We start from the raw sequence: 8,795 nt of genomic DNA, 5'->3' as shown, positions 1-8,795 counted from the left end.
AAGGCTGAGGGGGGATCTTGTGGCCTGTTATAAACTGGTTAGGGGGGATCAGCAGGCGCTGGGGGAGTCCCTGTTCCCCCGAGCGCCGCAAGGAGTGACCAGGAACAATGGTCACAAGCTGGCGGAGGGAAGGTTTAAGTTGGACATCAGGAGGCGCTACTTCACGGTCAGGGCGGCTAGGGTCTGGAACCAGCTTCCAAGTGAGGTGGTGCAGGCTCCCACCCTGGGGGTTTTTAAGAGGAGGTTGGATGGCCAGCTTACTGGGGTCGTTTGACCCCAGTGCTCTTTCCTGCCATGGCAGGGGGTCGGACTAGATGATCTGCCCAGGTCCCTTCCGACCCTAGAAACTATGAAACTATGAAACTATAAGCTGCCTTCTGTTTTTGGCTATGCCAACTGACTTACTGTGTGACCATGGGCAGCTCCTTTTAGATAATCCAGACTTCTGGAAAAGGCCTGAGAAATGCTGGAGACATGCTCAGAGCTTGTGGCATGAAAGTGCTGTTCTACCCTGGGAAGAAATAGCATCTTACTCTGAGTCACGACTGTCTCTTTGTGTGCTTCACTAACAGCTGCTGATTTGACTGACGAAACTAAGTGCCCTACTTTAGTCCTGTTAGCTCTGTGGAGGCAGTGAAGCAAGGAGAGAGGGAGGAAGGTATTAACTACATTTTCACTGCAAGCTTTCGTTGGTTAGGTGGGAACTAGATGGAGCCCAGCAGGACTCCCAAACTGCAGCATGAATTCACTGAGCAAGCCTGAGTCTTATCTTACTGTTGAACAATGAATACATTTGCTCTAGAATCAATGAAAGATAATAAAAAGGGAGATCCTGGGAAGCATCTTTGGAGAGCCACTTTCCAGAGCAGAGCTACTTTGGAGAAGGGCATCAGCTCACATAAATCAGTGTAGCTGCACTGAGTTCAGTGAGCTGAGCCAGTTTATACCAGCTGGTAATATGGCCTTTTATGGTTGCAGAACCTCAGGTGAAACTCTCAGAGCAGGAATCCTCCTAGGCAAGAATCTTTCCCTGCCTTCCTACAGCAGTAAGTAACAGGAAATGCCTTTCAAAGGCTTGGCACTATTTTGGTGTTGTTCACTATTAACTGAATGTATGATATGTGTCCTTAATAGTAAGTCCAGCTAAAGCAGGAGGTTGTTTAGAGACTAGCAAAAATGTTAATATTTAATGGTGGATGAGTTTCTTTAAAGAGTATGGCTGAGAATGGGCATGGGCAAAGGTTGACTTTGTCATGTGGGGGGCTGCCATAAACTTTTGTGCTGCCTCATGAGAGAGGTGGCACCAGAACTATTGCAAACATTTAAGCCTATAGGTGACAGGGAACAGTATGTGGGGGGAGCCTATAGGTGATGGGGAGGGGGGGAGGAGCTGAAGATCACTCAAGGCCTCCCCATCTCTTATCCCCCAGGATAAAATTTTGAATCTGGGTGTGATTGCCACAGTCTCAAGAGGAGCTTGATGAAGATCTGCTTGTCTGGGAACAGCAGAAATCTCTTCCAGCACTCCTAGATATATTGCTTCATTATCATTGATATTGAACTAGAGAGAGATGAGTGCTGGAGAGGTGGATGGGCATGCTCAGTTTTTGATAACTAGAAAGAAAGCGAAGGGGACTGAACTCTCAAATACAGAGGGTCACAACAGATGGTTTATCATGGAAGTTAAATATGACTTGAAATGAACAATATGTTATTCCAGCCTCATTTGAAATGTCAAATCTAAGTATGAAAGAAGAGGCTGTGCAGACCGTATGTGAAACTGTAATGGGGCCCCTGTCTCATTATTGAGAATGGTAAGAGAGCTCAGGGCCTGCTGGTCAGTCCAGCGCTTTTGAACAGGCTTAATGGTAAAAAAGGACCTAAATAAGCTGGCTGGCTGCCACAGGTGTAGGTGATGGTTGGCAGGCCTGGGGCAGAAATAGAGGGTCAGATGACCCAGGGAGAGCCTCAAAAGCCCAGGGATTAGCCCAGAAGGGGCAGTCTGGCCATAGGAGCCACTGGCAAGAGGCAGACCTCCAGGGAGGAGCCAGTCTAGACTGCCTGGAGGGATGGGCTGTGTGCCACAGAAGAGCAGAAGAGATTCATAGATGCATAGATTGTAAGGCCAGAAGGGACCTTGGAAGATCATTGGGTCCATCCCCCTGCACCAAGCAGGAAAGATAACTGGGGTTAGGTGACCTCAGCAAGGTGACTGTCTAGCAGGTGTGGCTGGTGAACTCAGACTGTTGGGGCAGTGGAGCATCCCATGAGAGCAGCAGGGGGGGCAGGGTTTGCAGCCAGCCGGTGGTGGTGGTGGTGGTGGTGGGGGGGTTGTAGCAGGCTGGGAGCAAGGCGGTTTGCAGCCTCCTTACTACTGGCCAGAGTGCCTGGCTGGCTGCAAACCCTCCCCCCACCACCTTCCCAGCCAGCTGCAAACACCCCCTCTCCTCCCTCCCCCACTCCCATGGGATGTTCCACCGCCCCACCAGTCTGAGTTCACCAGCTGTGCCTGCTGTCTAGTCTCCTCTTGCAGATTTCCAGGGTAGGTGATTGCACTGCCTCTGGAGGGAGCTTGTTCCACAGTTTGGACACCCTGACTGTGAAGAAGTTTTTCTTAACGTTCAGCCTTAGGGGTGAGTGATATAGACAAACTTTGCTACGGTACCATGGTCAGGGGCTGCTATATGCATGTACGCATGCACACAAATGTATGAGCAGGTCGCCCTCACAGCAGCACTCTCCCCCCACTCTGCCTTGCCCCACCCTGCCCCAGCTGATCCCTGCCCCAGACAGGAGAAGCACCCCCCACCTCCAGCCACTGCTCAGGAGGAACCAGGCCAGAGGTGAGCCTGGAATCAAGAAGGGGCATGTGATATCAGGGTCCAGTATGGGGGCAGTATGGGGCACCTGGGTGCCTCAGCTCTCACTGCCCTGAAGGTCACCCCATGGAGGGGAAAAGGTAACAAACCACACCCTAACAGAAAAGGGAGAGAATGGGACAAGACAGTCACCTTGCTGGGGTCACCTGACCCCCAGTTCTCTTAGGACCCAAAGGGGGGCTAAGGGAGAGACCGAGGGGTCTGAGGCTCAGAGAGGGGCTGTCTGTGTAAACAGAGAACAGCAATGCGAATGACATCTGCAAGGACTGGGGTGTGGCGTAGGGGCAGAACGGAGCCATGCAGTTAGCCTATGAAGTGCAGACCACAAACTCCTGGTGATCATAAAATTAAGACTAGGGCAGTCTCCCACATTTTAAATAACCATTTTACATCAAGGAATGGTAGGTGATAAGGGTGGAATGCCTGTAGAGCAGAGTAAAAGGAAATTTTTTGGCTTCCAGGGGCTTTACAGCCACCCCTGGAGATGGTGCCGTGACAGGCATGGCACTCTACCTGGGATCTCTTGAGCATATATTGACAACTTTTTATATTAATCAAGCAACACTTGTGGTTTCCCTACTTTACCTCTGACAGGTTAGGGTGTTAGGTCTGTGTTGTGTCAGGGTTGACGGTAGTCTCACAGATAGATTAGATTAGATTAGATTATGGAGTGTGTAGGATGGTTTGGATAAGGATGATCCTTCCTCAGGCAGGGAGTTGGACTAGATGACCTCTGGAGGTTCCTTTCATCCCTGCTTCTCTATAATTCTATAAGAAAAAGGGATTGGTCATTGCCAGCAAAACCTGATGGGGAGAACATGGGTATCAGCAAGGAAAAGGAGGCTTCAGTGCAGTGCCCATCACATCTCCCCTAAACAGTTTTCTCTCCAGGGGAAGCCTGAAAAGACATGGTCAATAGGACACAACCAAAGGATATTAGCAGACCTGGGGGACTGGAATGGTGAAGGATGGGGAGTTGTGGTTATGTAAAACTACATATGGAGGAGCTGTAGTTTGGGATGATAGGAGGCTATGGGTTAAGATTGAGGGGCGTCAGCAGAGATAGGGGTAAGGAGATCAGGACTGAGAAAGCCTGGGGCTCCAGACTGGTATTGAGGGGCACTAGTGTGTGCCATATTAGTCTCTGGCTGCCATGACTATCAAAGTCTCTGCATACTCTGGGCTGCTGGGAATCCCAGCCCACTACCTCCTACTACCTCCTACTACCTCTCGGGGTGGGGGGGTCAGAAATTCTTTATTGCCTCTTAATTGACTAGGGACTTCTTCTCCCTGTGAGAGGAAAAGGAGCTGTTTGTCATTGCTCAGGGGGATCTGCTGCAGCTGCTTCCCTCAGAATGGAGCTGGCATGGAAACCACCTGCACAGCTGAAACCAGTTGGATTCCCTGTTGGCACCTTAACAGAGAGGCCTAAGTGTGATTGCTCACAGCTCCTAACTGCCTGCCCTGGGAGAGGCCCCCATCAATACTGGGCAGAAGCTGCATGGAAGGGGTAGGGAAAATCAGGGGTTGCTTGCATAGGCTGTGCTTGTGCTGCTTTCACAGGCCTCTACTCTGCAGTGCTGTTAGGCCAGGGGTGGGCAAAATGCAGCCCACGGGCCGGATGCGGCCCGCCAGGCCATTCTATCCAGCCCACGGAGCCCATAAAAAAATTAGAAAATAAATATTAATCCATTAATCTGCCCCTGGCTGCCTGTCATGCAGCCCTTGATGACTTGCCAAAACTCAGTAAGTGACCCTCCGCCTGAAATAATTGCCTGCCTCTGTGTTAGGCCATGCTACTGGGCTTCATGGGAGTGTGGAAGAAGTGCAGCAGTTAAACTGCTTGGCCTCAAATGCTTCAATCCTGGTAAAAGGTTCATGCCTTCAGGTTCCTAACTCCTGTCCTTGACAGGATTGGGACTGAAGAGATTTCAGCCAGAAGGGGTATCTATATCTCATGACACTGTCCTATGGCCTGTCCTCTCAGGGGGCACTTGCACCCAGCAGCTTTTCATTGGCTCACCGTTTCTAGGATTTCTTAAAGCTGTGATTATCAAACGTGTGTATGGGCAGTCCAACCCAGCAATCATTGCCAGGATAACGTCCAGCCCCGTGCCATCCAGATGTCTCTATCATTCAGCTGCTGTTGGACAGTCACCAGCCTGCAGCCTAGGCCAGCCCAGCTTTTTACCTTGGGTGGACAGGACTGGTTAGGAATGGGAAAATCTCACTTGTAAGAGACATCAGTCTGTGTTGCACACCTGCATGTGTGTACACACATACGGTCTCTGAATCACCCAGGGAGCAACAGGTAAGACTTGACACTAGGCACATACACGAGAAAAATCCTCAGACACCCCTTGGTGTCCTTCTACCTCATAAAGGAGTAAAAATAGAACCCTTCAATTTATTATCCTTTGCTGGTTCCTTTTAACCCTCTTTATATAAGTACATCCACAGGGTTTTAAAAGCAATAATACGGGAGCTATGGGACACTGGCCTGAAAAGAGCTTTAGCTCCCTCTGTTTCTCTGTTGCGGCCTAGTTTTTCAGATAGCAGCTCCACTGTATCATTCCTTTTATCTTAATAACACACACTCACACATACCGCCCCCCCTTCACTTTAACACTGTACTGCATAGGCTCTTGACTCATCATCACGCAAAGCACACAGCACAATAAACAACCCTTCTTTTATAATCAGGCCAAACATTGTGCTTAGCAAAAAAGGAATCAACTGAGACCATGCAAAGATCTGTATCTCATGACACAGCTGTGTGGCCCCCTAGTGGATACCATCCATGATTATGGGTATAGTCAGAGTCAGTCAGAAAACTGAATAATAGGGAAAAATAAACCAGAGAGAGAGAATAATCTGCCATAATTTTTCATAGAAACTTTCTTTTGTTTTAAAGAAAACACTAAAAACAAAAACAATCATATAAAATGTTTTATTATAATTTATTTGGTTGAAAACAGAACATATTGAACAGAACAATAATTTTCTGTGAAAACTTTTATTAAAGAAAAAATCCAATTTTCTATGAAAAAAGTTTTGATTGAACAATTTCACCCAGCCCCCTGCTGGGCCAAACTTGATGGAAGGCTGTGAGACAGCTGTAATGCTTCCTGTCTGTGAAGCACCATGAGGAGATGTTCTACATGTCATAGGGCACCCATCTTTTTTTGGAGCCCTCCTTGATCTCTTGGACTTGGACCTAGAAGGGCCTCAAACAGAAACTTCACTGGGGCCAGACTGCTTGCTGGGGTTTCTGTGATGAGACACTAGCTCAGAGCCCGTTGTGAACAAAATCAGAATTTGTCACTGGGTCTTTGGACATGAAAGGGGACAGCAAAGTGATAGTTGCAGTGAGTTCTGTGCTGGTGAAGCTGCTGTCTCCACAGCCCTGGAGATCAAAGTCTATGTTTATCCTCAGCGCAGGACAAACCAGGTAGCACCTGGGCCAGCTTCATGGGCCTTGGTTCTGGTTTGGAGAGGCCCATCCATCCTGGGAATGTTAACTCAGGCAGACCTGGCCAAGACATAGCTTGAGTAGCTCCTTGTGCTGGCCTGGTCTTAAGAATACATTCGCGAGCCGTCCTGGTGCATGTGCCAGGTCCTGGCCGCTGCGCAGATCCCGGCGACCTTTGAATGAGCCCAAGATCACCCTGGAGAGAGCCCAGGGACATGCCTGCCACGACTTCAATGATTTTTTCAGTGGTGGGCTCCCCTTCTGTGGGCTCACTCAGATTGGCTGCACCCCTCAGTGAGCATCTGTGAGGTTCTGCCTCCCCTACACCCCATCCATGTGCCAGCCTTTAGGACGGCCCTCGGTGTTCACAAGGCTCGCTCTCCTACGTTGTCTCTTTCTGTCCCTCTCGTGCGGAAGGAGACAATGGCTTGTCTTAGCCTCTGTATTCTCAGGTGGGCTCGAGGGACCTCTGGCTAAGTCTGGTTATTGGCCGTGATCCTTCAGCCACCCCTACCTTTGGAGTGCTGACTCTGCCCCTGCCCTTGCCTCAGGGCCTCTCGGGGCTGATTCCCATTAGAAAAGAGGGAAACACAGAAATAACCAAAGAAAAAAAAGGATTTCAACAATAGTCTGGGGTAGGGTCCTGACTCATCCCTTTCCCACCCACAGACTCCATGTTTTATGGCCTTCATCATCCCTCAATGTCATCCGAGGTCTTCTTCCCTGCTGTAGGCCCCCTCTGGTACTCCAGCTCTGGGTCCGGGTCCCACACTGCACACCGGCGTTGGAAACACCCGGAGTGGGAAGCACCCTCGGCATCTGCCTCCTGCGGTGCCTCCCCGGCATCTTGCTTGGTGCTAGTTTTTATCCCGGTTAGGTGGTGTCCAGGGATGACATCCTCCACCCGTGCTGGCTCAAGCCGGAAGTAAGCACAGCTCACAAACCATGTGGCTGTTTGGTGCCAGTGCGGTGCGTCTGCCTCCTCTCCTCCCGTAAAAGGTAAGTTTGCCCTGGTTTCAGGGCTTGTTGTGTAATGGTGGGCTGTCCCGTTCCCTGTCTCACTGGATGGGGGGGGTCCCCCCATCTCCTGGTGGCTGTCCTCCTGGGACACTCCTGATCTCTCAGAACTCAGTCAGTAGCCACTGCCTGGGCTCTAGTTAACTATATGGAAGTTTTATTAAAGTAGGAAATTCAACAAGAAGTCTGAAAATAGCCAAGGGAGGGCCCTTACGGGAGGGTGTTTTCATCACAGCCCTGGTGTTTTGTGGGAGGCTGCTGTCAAGCATGCCCAGCCCCCATCTCAAGCTCCTACTTTCAGGTGGCAAACATGTAATGCACACCAGTGATGCCACTTTGGGGACACTTTTGGCAGCTGGCCTTGAACCCTCTGTCTGTGGAGTGTTTGGGCGTGGCTAAGGGGAGTGCTCCTCATGGGTGAGAGGGAGCGGATGGGCAGCATGTGCTGAAGAGTGTCTGTCAGGAATCAGGGAAGTAGGCAGGCTTCAATCCTAGTTTGCCCTGATTGCTGAAGTGGGGCTGGCTGTGGCTACCTGGACATAAGCAAGACAGACACCTCTGTGTTTGGCTCTTAGGCCTTGTCTAAACCCATTTCTGGTTCCTAGCTCCAGCCTGAATCTATGCCTAGGTTTGAATTCCTGCTCCCTGATCACCAGCTCCTTGCTGACCACAGTCCAGGACCCTGTCTCATGACTTTAGTGTAGTGACCATCCATGCTGTGAGGCTGTTTGTCTGGCCTGCCCTGGCCTGTAATGGTAGATCCATGGTCCACCCCCCACCACAATGTCTTTTTGCTTCCAAAAGCAGCTGTGCCAGCTGCTTGCTTCAGCCAGAGGTAGGGTCCATAAGGCAGGCACAGCCTGGTGCAAAGCAGTGAGGTATTGCTGCCACCTAGCGTGAGAAGTAGAGAAGCTCATGGTACTAGGAATGTCACAGAACAGAGATGAGACCAGGGTGGGAAGAGCAGTCAGCCAGATCTGACTGCTCATGTAGGTTCCTAGCCAGAATGCAGGACCTCCACCTAACCCAGGAGGTGCACAGCCCCACCAGGGGAGACGCTTTGTTGGACCTGGTGCTGGCCACAGGCGACGACCTGGTGAGGGGGCTGCGGGTGCTCGACCACCTGGGCGACAGCGATCATCGCCTTCTGGAATTCACCATCCAGCGCAAGGTGGCAAAGGCCTGCAGCAAGGCAGCAGCCCTAGATTTCAGGAGGGCGGACTTCAATGAGCTAAGGAGAATAGTCGGGGAAGCACTGAGGTTTCAGAGGGGAGAGGAGCCAGGTGTCCAAAGAGAGTGGTTGCTCCTTAAGGAGATAATCCTCCAAGCCCAAAGGGAGGTAATCCCAACACAGATCAAAGGGGGCAGGAGGGCGCAAAAGCCCCCACGGTTCACCAAAAGCATCTGGGAATGTCTCCTAGCTGAAA

Source organism: Gavialis gangeticus, unplaced genomic scaffold, assembly GCF_001723915.1.
Source record: "Gavialis gangeticus isolate Ggan-Ray unplaced genomic scaffold, GavGan_comp1, whole genome shotgun sequence".
NCBI classification, from domain to species: domain Eukaryota; kingdom Metazoa; phylum Chordata; order Crocodylia; family Gavialidae; genus Gavialis; species Gavialis gangeticus.
Note: the sequence above shows the minus strand (reverse complement) of the source record.